Genomic DNA, 13,462 nt, shown 5'->3' with positions numbered 1-13,462 from the left:
TTCTCCAGAGAGTTGTAACCCGAAGTGATTGAAAGAGTGGAGAGTTGAACTTCTAACTGGATGAGTTCAATTCTTAAATCGTTCAGACCAGTCTTGAGAACTGAATCAACTAATTAATTGAAAAGATCAGGCTCAAACTAACAATTCATTCACAAATTGGATGTTGCTACTTCTCTCTTTATTTTTTTATTTTATTTTATTTTATTTTTTTACATGCCAAGTCCTCATTCACAAACGGAAACATATTAAAGAATCGTATAGGTCCCTCGTTTTAATGCAATAACAATGAACTTTCAAGCTTCAAAAGCACCATACAAGTGGTCCATATGTGCATTTCTCAAGTCAAATGATTCTTTTGTGTGAAGACTTTAGAGTCTGCTCCTGAGAATTGTTAACCACAGCGATTGAATGACTGACTTAATTTCATGAGTCCAATTCAGGACTTAATCACTCAAACCAGTTTGTGAACTGAATCAACTGAATCAGATCAGATACAAATAATGATTTGTTTTCAAATTAGATGTTGTCATTTGTCACATGAACTTGGGTCGTCAAGATTGTCAGTGAATAATCATCATAAACCGTACTGCCTGCTCCTTACACAAAGCTTTAGTATGTATTTGAATTGTAGAATGTAGAACACAAATCATTTGAACTATTTGTCTTTCTTTTTTATTGTTTTGAAGCTTAACAGACCCAGTCCTCATTACACTGAAAATAGTGACCAGAATATACATTAAAATCTACATTTTTGTTCCGCAGGAATGACATGAGTACATAATGACAGAATTTTCATTTTTCAGTCATTTAACTTCCAAATCAAATGACTTGTTAGAAATTCCTGTTTCTGAAACTGGGGTTATGCCAAAGGTTGCGCTGAGTCAGACCCATTTACTTAAGCATCAACACATTTTTTGTGAAATGCTTTTCTTCCTGTTCGTGCTCATATTCCTGTAATGTGAACGCTGGGAGCAGTGTGGCATTAAATTAAAGGAGTCAGCATCCATAGCATTAGCAATCAAAATGTTCTTACTGATACACTTCAGGGAAAAACAAACATTTTGCTGTGTCTAAGCAAGCTGAGCCTGTGTTTGTGTCGGTTTTTATATTCAATGCCTTTCCCTAATATTGCTTTTGCTGAAAAACACTGTAATCTATACTATATCAGATGTACCTTAAACTAACAGCCTAGCTCTTTCCTGCTAGAGCGACCGATGGGAAACGGTCTCTCAGTGTTTTGGTTGGGATTTGAAATGGTAGATTTTAAACCGTGTCGAGGAGAGGGGGGTGTTTATTAATGATCAGGCTTAAGATTTTCACCTGGACGACGATAAAAAAAGTTCTTAAAGAAAGAGAAATTAAATCTCTTAAACTTACATTTAAAGAGTCTTTTCAAGAGACCAGAATATTAGAGATTTAGGGACAGGTTTTTAGATTTGGACCAGCAAGAAACCACTCTGAACACCTTAGCACGGTGCCAGTAAGTTTGGCACAGACAGGCACCATGCACTCAAAGAAGCCAGACTCAAAAAATGTGTTCGAGATTTCTTCAATCAGCGCTACAGGAATGGGCAGCGTTTCAACTGGAGTCCATCTGCATGTCCATTGATTTTCAGTACGGAACGGAAGCTGTGAGCAATCTTGTGCGGAAATACACAGTGCAGATTAATTCACAAGACGAAGACAACATCCTACGGAACAGAACAGAGTTCATAGAGAACTGAAAGAAAAAAAAAATCTTGTTTTTCAATATCCTGTATACGACGATGGTGTTCAGAGTTCTTTACTAGGTCTATACAGTGTATATTGTATTTCTCTGTTTGTTTGCTCTACAGTTATTTTGTTATCAACATGGATTGCAAAACTGTATACAGTACGAAAAGAACTGTACTGCATGTGATAATTTTCAATGTGTATAAAGTTATACTAATAGAAAAACAGGTTTCTAAGGGATCACTGATCTGAACCGACTTTCATATGTTGACTTTCACCGCCTGTGTGTGTTGTGTGGAAAGCTAAACACTTACTGCTAGCACAATCCCATTTTATCCCTCCTTTGTTTTTAAGAGAAAAATAAATAAAATAAAAACATTATCTCTGTTGCTTGCTGTGCCAGGATTGCCACATGCTAGGTGATTTAAATGTCTCTGGCTGTGGGGTAATGGGGGGCATGGAGAGGTGTTTCCTGAAAATCTGTCAAAACAGCTATCTACACTGTCTGACTGCTCGCTGATGTTTTATAGCAGGTGGGAGGAGAAACCTGGTCTTTGGGAGTTCATGTTAATTTTATGTGAAGCCCTTCAAGAGAAGAATGGTCGTAATTTACGTACCTGATTATTGCACTTCCCACGTCAGGTTTATAGTGGCATGGCAATCAGCACGATTTTAATAGATTCGTTCCTTTTGTCTTAGATTTTATAATGTGTTTGTCATTTAGAATTGAGGGAGGTTTGGAAATCATTTGTGGGAATATGACACTTTTGGGAAAAGATTTCATATGCACATGCATACTATTAGCATTTGCTAAAGGAAAAATAAATGTTGCAAGGCAGCAAAAGGATGATGTTAGAGTTGGTATAGATAAAAATTGTGAGCTCAGAAAAAGAGGGAGACTGATAGTAATTTGCAATGTAGATAGATAAATACAGATTTTTTTTTATAGAGGTCGACCGATATGGGTTTTTCTCTGGCCGATGCCGATATTTAGAAATCAGGGCAGCCGATGGCCGATATATGATGCCGATTTTTTGGCCAATATGTTTGGCCGATTTTCTTTCTTCTTTTTTTTCCCTTTATATCAGGGATGTTCATTTTTTTTCAGTAATTTATAAAAATATTTGAAAAGGTTTGCTGCATAGTTAAAATATGCTGTGCGTATAAAAAAATGCGTCTTTTAGAGCAACCCGGTCTCATCCCAAGTCGTCACATATTGACGCTTTGGATTTGGCGTCGCTTTTTGACGCTCAAGGTACCCCTTTAGCGTCACTTTTCGACGTGAAGGGAAGCGTAATTTTTCGTTGTCGATATGCTAACGCGCTATTGGGAATTTTTTCGTCATAATAAGGTTGCCATTATTGCATATATGTAGAGGTGTGATTTTTGAATGTAAACAGTCAAAATAGTGACTTACCCAAACCCTGCCCCTAAACCTACCATTTGTGAAGAAAACGCAAGATATAGGAGGCAGATGCAAGTACTGGCATAATTTTTTTAAAAATGATTAATATACGCTAAGTGTTTCCTATTTAAAAAAATTACCTTCCCTTCACGTCGAAAAGTGACGCGAAAGGGGTACCTTGAGCGTCAAAAAGCGACGCAAAAACCAAGCGTCAATATGTGACGAGTTGGGATGAGACTGTGTTATTTAGAGAGAGAGAGAGAGAGAAAAGTCACGTATAAGTCGCATTTTATTATTTCATTCAGAAATAGGCCTAATGCCGACGTGAAATGTTTACAAACATTATAATAAACACTGTAAACATAGCTAGGCTATTTTAGTTCCCCTCACTCCACAACAAATGCTTTCAATTAACAGTAGGCTATTTAGAAAAGAACAAGAATTAAAAATATAAGAAGCTAGCTATAAACGACAAGCCAAAACAAATTCATTTAGGCTAAAACGAAACTGAAACTAACGTTGGGTCTCTCATTCGACACAAAATCAAATGTTTCCATATTCGCGATGTATTTGAATGCCAAAATATTATTTATTATGTACAGGTGCATCTCAATAAATTAGAAAGTGGTGAAAAAGTTCATTTTTTTTCTTGTAAGTCATATATTTTAGATTCATTGCCTGACCTGAACCCCATAGAGAATCTATGGGGTATTGCCAAGAGGAAGATGAGAGACACCAGACCCAAAAATGCAGATGACCTGAAGGCCGCTATCAAAACAACCTGGGCTTCCATTACACCTCAGCAGTGCCACAAACTGATGACCTCCATGCCACGCCGAATTGAGGCAGTAATTAAAGCAAAAGGAGCCCCTACCAAGTATTGAGTACATATACAGTAAATTAACATACTTTCCAGAAGGCCAACAATTCACTAAAAATGTTTTTTTTATTGGTCTTATGAAGTATTCTAATTTGTTGAGATAGTGAATTGGTGGGTTTTTGTTAAATGTGAGCCTAAATCATCACAATTAAAAGAACCAAAGACTTAAACTACTTCAGTCTGTGTGCACTGAATTTAATTAATACACAAGTTTCACAATTTGAGTTGAATTACTGAAATAAATGAACTTTTCCACGACATTCTAATTTATTGAGATACACCTGTACTTCACAGAATTACTGAATTTCACAGCAAAGATTTTCTTATTTTTTTATAAATAAAGAACTGTATTTCTTTAGTCAATTATTAAAGTATTAGGCTACATGTTACATGGGCTGGTTTATTCATTTTTAAGTATTTTTGGGATTTTAAGAACAAGTGAAAAATGTGCTGAATGTTTCATTTCATCCAAGTGAAATTAACAAGCAGTTAGACTTCATTTACATTCCTTTTAAACGCGGAGCCAGGCGCGAGTGGACACAGGTTGCGCGCGTGCGTCAGGCCTCGTCCATATTGCCAGATGTGGTCGTGAGAGACTTGCGGAGCAGAACCGGACGCGAGACCGTGAGTATAAAAGAGCATTACGAGACAGGCTGCGTGTGTGCGGCTGAGACGCTTCTGAGTTTGCCTAACTTTCGATCTGACCCTTTTTAATGGTGGGTGTTTACGCATTTGGCTAGAGCATTGGTTAGTAAGACCGTCACTCAAGGCTGGCAGTCATGCATATGCTCTGGATCAGAGTAATATCGCGTCCACATCGCAGATTGCAATTCGATTTTGATTAATCGCACAGCTCTACCAGGTAGTTCTCTCTTCAAAAAGTTAGCAGGCAGAGGGGGACATCACAGGGTTATCCGTTGTGCCAGTGGAATGGCAATCTGCTCGCCGCACGAGGCAGCATCACGTGTTGCTTGCAGACGCGTCTGTATATTAATCGGCCTAATTTGCAGCACAATCTGCCGATGCCGATTAATTAAAAAATGCCAAAAATCGGCCGATCAATCGGTCGACCTCTAATTTTTTATTAAAAAATTCTCTCTCTCTCTCTATACAGTGTGTGTGTGTGTGTATATATATATATATATATATATATATATATATATATATATATATATATATATATATATATATATATATATATATATATATATATATATATATATATATATATATATATATATATGTGTGTGTGTGTGTACACTGTATGTGTACACACACACACACACATTGTATATATAATATATACGTATATATATTTACGTATATATTATATTTATATATATATATATTAGTGCCGTCAATCAATTTAAAAAATTTTACGAATTAATAGCAAATTTTTCTGAAATCACGATTAATCCCACCTAACATTACAGATTGTATATATACTTGTATATTGCATTGTACAAATTAATGTACAAACAACATATTTTTAATATTTGTTTAATGGCATCTTTTTTATGACTGAAGGCCAGTATCACTGTTACCAAGTAATAGCCTACTGATTTCCCAATAAAACAAATTCCCCTAATATTTAACCATTGACTATAGCCATTAAACATTGTATTATAATTAAGAGCTATCAATTTTAACATTTATTAGACTTTACTAACTTCTAATTTAATTGAACTTAAAACAATCTTCACATAAACCCATTATAATAAATGTTATATTTAACTAGGCTTCCTGTGCCCCTCAGCAGAAATATACAGAAATTGAATAAAGTTATAAAACACTAAATTCTAAACTAAATACAGATATACACTTACAGCTATATAAAAGTTATTGATTTCCTCTTGATGAACAGATATCACAGCAGCTGGTTATTAGGTTATTTTGGCTGCTATGTGACGCGGATCTGACACGCATCGTGTTTTCTCTCAAATCTCTTTACCTTTTCTGACCCATTTCAGTCTCTTCTAATGAACTGATGAGTTGAATCGGGTGTGTTAGATGAGGAGACAGTGCTGGGCTGCTCCAGGACAGTTTTGAAAACCATTTATAATTATGTAATTCATATATAACATATTACATGCAAGGCAGCTTTAATCGCCTTTTTGGTAAATTCATACCTTAACTGACCACGACATTGCATGCATGTTTATTTGGCGCTTTGATATGAATTGATACAGGCTCCGCGCACTGCGCTGTTTGACTCGTACCTGCCGCTGCAGTGAATCTGGAGCGAGCGTCTGAAACATCTCCGGATTGATGTGATCTTTAAGACGTTCTGCAACTGAATAAATGCACTTCTTGTCAAGAAAAAAAACTGAGAGACACAGCAGTTATGAGTGGGGTGGCCAACCCTAGGCTCCGCCCCTGCGTTAACAGCGTTAAATCATTTTAATGTGTTAAACTGAAAAAAATTAATTGTCTGCGTTAACACGCTAATTTTGACAGCACTAATATATATATATATATATATATATATAATATATAATATACCTTTGGTATATATGATCAAAGAAGGCTGTGAAAATTAACCTGCATTATTAATCCTTTTGATCTATTATTTAAAAAATTCACAAAATCTAACCTTTCATTCGATAATAAGAATTTAAAATGGGGGGAAATATCATTATGAAATGTTTTTCTCAATTACACGTTGGACACAATTATTGGCACCCCTAGAAATTCTTAAAGTAAAATATCTCTGAAGTATATTCCCATTCATATTCCCAATTTTGAGCACTCCAGGGTGATTATCAACATGAAATTATCCAGCCATGGCTTCCTGTTTCACAGAAATATAAATAGGAGGGAAAACAAAGCCCAAATTGTCTTAATCATCCATCACAATGAGAAAAACCAAAGAATATATTTCTGATGTGCAGCAACAGATAATTGAGCTTCACAAATTAGTGAAGTGGCTTTAAGAAAAGAGCTAGAGCAGTGAAAATTCCCATTTCCACCATCAGGGCAATAATTAAGAATTTTCAATCAACATAATATGTTACGAAATTGTCTGGAAGAGGACATGTGTCTATATCGTCCTACTGAACGGTGAGGAGGAGAATTTGAGTGGCTAAAGACTCTCCAAGGACCACAGCTGGAGAACTGCAGAAAATAGTTGAGTCTCAGGGTCAGAAAACCTTACATCACCTTACAGCACCTACATCATCACATGTTGTTTGGGTGGGTTTCAAGAAAAATTCTCCTAGCTCATCCAAAAACAAACTCCAGCATATTCAGTTGTCAGACACGACAGGAACTTCAAATGGGACTGGCTTCTATGGTCAGATGAAACTAAAAAATGAGCTTTTTAGCAGCAAACACTCAAGATGGGTTTGGTGAACACAGGGATAAAAGGTACCCCATGTGTGCAGTGAAATATACTGCTGTATTTTTGATGTTGTGGGCCTATATTTCTGCTGGAGGTCCTGGACATCTTGTTTAGATACATGGCATCATGTATTCTATCAAATACCAACAGATAAAAAAATCAACAAGTGACTGACTTTGTTAGAAATCTTATAATGGGCCTTGTTTGGATCTTCCAACCATACAATAATCCAAACACAAACCTCAAAAACAACACAAAAATGGGTCACAGAGCACAAAACCAAGCTTCTGCTATGGCCATTCCATTCCAGAAGAGAAGAAGCACCAACATGGAGCTGTGAATCTGAAGGATCTGGAGAGATTCTGGATGAAGGAATGGTCTCTGATCTCTAGTCAGGTGTTCTCTAACCTCATCGGGCATTATAGGAGAAAATTTAAAGCTGTTAAACTGGCAAATGGAGGTTTCAAAAAGTATTGAATAAAAGGGTGCCGTTAATTGTGGCCAGTGTGTATTAGAGAAAAACATTTATTTCATAATGATATTTCTCCCCATTTTAAATTCTTATTATCCAATGAAAGGTTAGATTTTTGTGATTTTAAAAAAAATAAGCGATCTAAAGGATTAATAATGCAGATTAATTTTTCCAGCCTTCTTTGATCATATTTACCAAGGGTGCCAATATTTTTGGCCTTTTGGCCATGACTGTGTATATATATATATATATATATATGGGAGCTCATAAAGTTTGATGTGCATATAGTCCATCATAGAAGGTATTCTAGCATTCTAACAACATGGTAAAATTATTAAAAAAGTGTTTATTAAACATAAATATATATTTTAATTAAATATCTCTTCCAAAGACACCATTTATATACCTCAAAATAACAGTGGACTGTCATTTTAAATGACCTCATGAAGAGGAAGTGACACATTATGTATTAGTCTTCAGAGGAGCTATGTTTAAAAGCTGGTAAATTTTACTTTAACATTCATAAGCTGTTGTTTGCCATGCTTAATTATATTGCAGAGCATAGCACGTTTACTGTAATCAGTGTTTTTATTTTATTTTCAATCATATTTTGGACTCTTGTATGCCAATGCCAGGAAAAGCAGGAGCCATTTTGATTTGAAAATTTGTTGTGTTGTATCACAGATTCAGAGATGGGATAAAATGAAGTGCACAAGTGCCACAGAGCAATGTTTAAGTGTTACCCACTAGATTAGGCCACCAAACTCATGCTTGTAATTCATTCTATAATGTGTTTTCATTGTACAAATGCTTGCCACTTAGTTAGTTTAGATTAAATGTGGTGAATACATTTAGAAATGAAGGCTGTTTTTTAAGATGACTGGCAAAATGCATTTGTAACCATACAAAAAGGTGCAAAACTCTGACTGTTGGAGCCATGAATGTTCTGACACTGAGTCGTGATGCTCATACTCATTCAAGTGATCTCTCTACAAACATCTTTTAGTGTTTGTGTAAAATGTGTGCAGTCACAGTGGATTGTGATTTAGCTTTATATGAATTTCCTATTCCTGCAGAAATGTGGATTTTGTGGGTTATTTTATGAAAAGATAAATACAAATGTTTGCTAAGTCTCTCATGTTATTCTTTGTGGACATAAGAGGACATTTTGAAAGCAGCCCACATCTGACTCACGCACGCTATCTTCATGGACGGTGAAGCAGTTCTAACACTCCAGCGAGCAATATTTTTCATGCTTGTTTTGTGAATGCGTCTCTCTAACACACACACACACACACATACACACACATACTGATTGCCTAACAAAAATGTTTTTTAAAAGAAGAAAGAAAAGAGGAAGAAGAATATATATACATATATAATATATATATATATATGAGCTGACAGAACAACATATATATTATACAAACCGAATTTCAGAAATGTTGGGACGTTTTTTTAAATTTGAATAAAATGAAAACTAAATGAATTTCAAATCACATGAGCCAAAATTCTATTCACAATAGAACATAGATAACATAAAAAATGTTTAAATTGAGAAATTTTACAATTTTATGCACAAAATGAGCTCATTTCAAATTTGATGCCTGCTACAGGTGTCAGAATAGTTGGGACGGGGGCATGTTTACCATGGTGTAGCATCTCCTCTTCTTTTTAAAACAGTTGTTTGAAGACGTCTGGGCATCGAGGTTATGAGTTTCTGGAGTGTTGGAATTTGGTCCCATTCTTGCCTGATATAGGTTTCCAGCTGCTGAAGACTTTGTGGCCGTCTTTGACGTATTTTTCTTTAATGGGGCAGGCAAATGTTCTCTATAGGTGAAAGATCTGGACTGCAGGCAGGCCAATTCAGCACCCGGACTCTTCTACTACGAAGCCATGCTGTTGTAATAGCTGCAGTATGTGGTTTTGCAGTGTCCTGCTGAAATACACAAGCTAAAGCTAAGCCTTTCCTGAAATAGACATCGTCTTGATGGGAGCATATGTTTTTCATAACCTTTCAGCATTTATAGTGCCTTCCAAAACATGCAAGCTGCCCATACCGTATGCACTTATGCACCCCCATACCATCAGAGATGCTGGCTTTTGAACTGAAAGCTGATAACATGCTGGAAGGTCTCCCTCCTTTTTTAGCCCGGAGGACACATGATTTCCAACAAGAATGTCAAATTTGGACTCGTCTGACCATAGAACACTTTTCCACTTTGAAACAGTCCATTTTAAATGAGCCTTGGCCCAAAGGACACGACAGCACTTCTAGACCATGTTCACATATTGCTTCCTTTTTGCATGATATTGTTTTAGTTGGCATCTTCAGATGGCATGGCGGATTGTGTTTACCGACAGTGGTTTCTGGAAGTATTCCTGGGCCCATTTACTAATGTCAGTGACAGAATCATGCAGATGAGTGATGCAGAGTCGTCTGACAGCCCGAAGACCACGAGCATCCAACAAAAGTCTTCAGCCTTGTCCCTTACGCACAGAGATATCTCCAGTTTCTCTGAATCTTTTGATGATGTTATGCACTGTAGATGATGAGATTTGCAAAGGTTTTGCAATTTGATGTTGAGGAACATTGTTTTTAAAGTATTCCACAATCTTTTTACACACTCTTTCACAGATTGGAGAGCCTCTGCCCATCTTTACTTCTGAGAGAAGACATCCCTTTTATAGCTAATCATGTTACAGACCTGATGTCAATTAACTTAATTAATTGCTAGATGTTCTCCCAGCTGAATCTTTTCAAAATGGCTTACTTTTTCAGCCCTTTGTTGCCCCGTGCCAACTTTTTTGAGACCTGTAGCAGGCATCACATTTGAAATGAGCTCATTTCAAGACTAAAGGGATGAATTTGTTTTTAAGCTCTTGTGGGGAAAAAGCCCATAAAATCAAGTCATAATAAAATCATGAGTGAGGTTTAGACATGTATTATTATTATTTTTCAGAGATCTGATGCCTTTCTAGCTGTCACTGTAAAGCTGCTGCCAATGTATTTGTTTTTGCATGTGGCCCTGTCCGAGTCGATTTGCGTGATGCAATTACAGTTCAAATGCTTTGAGCTGACTCTTTAATTGCTTCCCTAGAGTGATTGGTGGCGATCAAGTTCTTCATCACGGCATGCTGGTGTCTTCATTCAAGGCTTTGTGATTATTTGCGGCAGTGCTTGGGATCTGAATCGCGAAAACAGACATGTTTGATAAGCTATAGGGCCATCAGAACAAATGCATTAGTTTTTCACCTCACGTCTAGTTGATTCCAGTCGTGCAGTATACATATCTCATCATTCTGTCAGTTGTTCAAGTATACTTAAAGGTGTTAAAAGTGAATATAGACCTCCAATGCCATTTGAACGACTGAAATTAAACATGCGCATCTGCTCCATAGTATACACTGTTGTGAAATATGTCATGCTGCCTGTCAGATGACCTCACGCATACTGTAGGTTTACTTGATCTCTTTTTAAATGGCTGTCATAGCTAGATGGATTCAAGTGTGATTTATATCGTTTTTTTTCCAAGGTCACCATCATATTTACAGATCTGGATTACCCACTTGGTTCCTTTAATCGCTTTCCATTAAATTATGTTCTTGAAAGAGGTTGATGTGGTCTAACTGAAAATGTACTGCTAAATGGTGATTCACTAAATGGAAGTATGTCACAGGTTCTAAAAAAATAATAAATAATGCTAAATTTTGGGTAAGATTTGACTTTTTTTTCTATTTAAAAAATATGACTAATTTGTTTGACAAGGATGCATTAAATTGATTAAAAGTGATATTAAAGACATTTATAATGTTACAAAAAAAATCAAATAAACACTCTTTTGCATCAAAAACTAATAAAAAAGTTTCAAAATATTAAACAGTCAAGACTGTTTTAAACATTAATATTAATAAGTACCATTATTAAAAATCGAGCACCAATAGTAATTGATAATAATTCAGTTTTTCCTATCTCAGGGGACAGGATATTAAACAATGTATTAAAATAGAAAAAAATTATTATTATATATATTAGATAGATATATTAGATCTATATATATTATAGATTAATAACTTCTGTAACAATTGCTCATTTTTAATGTTAATGCATTAACTAAGATGAACTAATGAGATCTTAGTATTAGGGTTATTGTACAGTGTTACTTAGTGGTCTTTATAATTCTTTAATGCACTTTAATCTGTGTGAAATTTTTTACTTTATTTTTTTGTGTATTACTTTATTGTATGCAAATGTTCAGTCCTTTCTGTTATAATAAAACGTTATTAAACCTGATATACTTTGACAAATAATACTAATACTATGCACAGTGATAAAAGCATTAGCAATTAATCGCAACATGAAAATTTGATACCGTCATATGTGTTCTTGCATTAACTTTGTATGGTAAATGTGTCAGTGATTTCTACTATAGTTCAGTACTACCAGTGTTTTGTGGCTTGGGTGCTGTGATGCTGCTGTGACACTGGTACACCATGTAACACTAATGGCTACCAATGAATTTCCTGACCAAAGACCTGAGACGGAGGATCTCATCTTTATCCATTACATTGAATTCTTCCTTTCCCACATTTCTAGTGCTAAATTACTTTACAATTTGATCATGCTGGCAGCCGGGAGATTAATCGAACAGCCAGACAATGTTTCTGTGGACGTGCCACTCAAGGAATGTGCGCTGCATGCGTCTGTCTGTGTTAGCTGTCTGTAAAGACCATGTGACCAGCTTCCTCGCCCGTCTTTAATTTCCAGGCGAATTGAATCAGGGGAGATCTACAGTCAGCGTGTTTGTGACTGATCTTTTGGCCGCTTGTCGGTGGAGTAGATTCACTATAATTGCACGCAAAAACAGAATCAAAGTAAAACTTATTATTTTACCCATGCTTGGATAAATCACACTGTCCACGAGGACCAGAAATATCATGATTTTCATGTTCCTTGCTCAGCTCTCGGAATATATTAGCGTTAATATATACAGAGCATTATTAGGATTCAAAATGTTCAAGTATATTAGCATTCCTTCAAGAGGCTGAAATATGAGCAAATCATTACACCCTGCTGTTCACTCTGAAGCATGAGAGGAGCATTGAATAATCTCACTGTTCTTTAATCAGGGTTGAGTTTAATGCAGTGGTTCTCAACCAGTGGGTCACGACCCAGAAATGTTTCACAGGTCTGTTCTGATAAGGAAAAACAATGCTAAAAGTAATGATTAAATGAACTATCCATATGACCCTGCACAGCAACATAAATAGGCTTTTAATATGTTTTTTTTTTTTTTTTTTGTGGATGTCAAAGGCCGTGGGTCAAGTCTAACCTTATGCAAATTCATCCTCAACCAGTTGAAAACTACTGGTAAAAGCAATGTTTTTGGTCCAATTCTAGTTCAAGCTTAACTGCAATTGTGACAATGTTGATTATAAGATAAATTACTCATAATGGCCGCAAATGGGCTGAAATGCACACTATTTATAGTCATAAGTGTAGTATAGCCAGAGGACTTAAATATATAAAGGCTACCTTTAGACTAATGTGACAATGTGATTCCTATAACGGACTTGTCTGTGTAGATAAAAAAAAACACTATTATTAGAATAAAAAATAACTCCTTTCTATTAGAATATATATAATTAATG

The sequence above is a fragment of the Barbus barbus genome (assembly GCF_936440315.1).
Source record: "Barbus barbus genome assembly, chromosome: 17".
Lineage (NCBI taxonomy): Eukaryota > Metazoa > Chordata > Actinopteri > Cypriniformes > Cyprinidae > Barbus > Barbus barbus.
The sequence above is the reverse complement of the archived record's forward strand: the minus strand, read 5'-3'. Positions refer to the sequence as shown.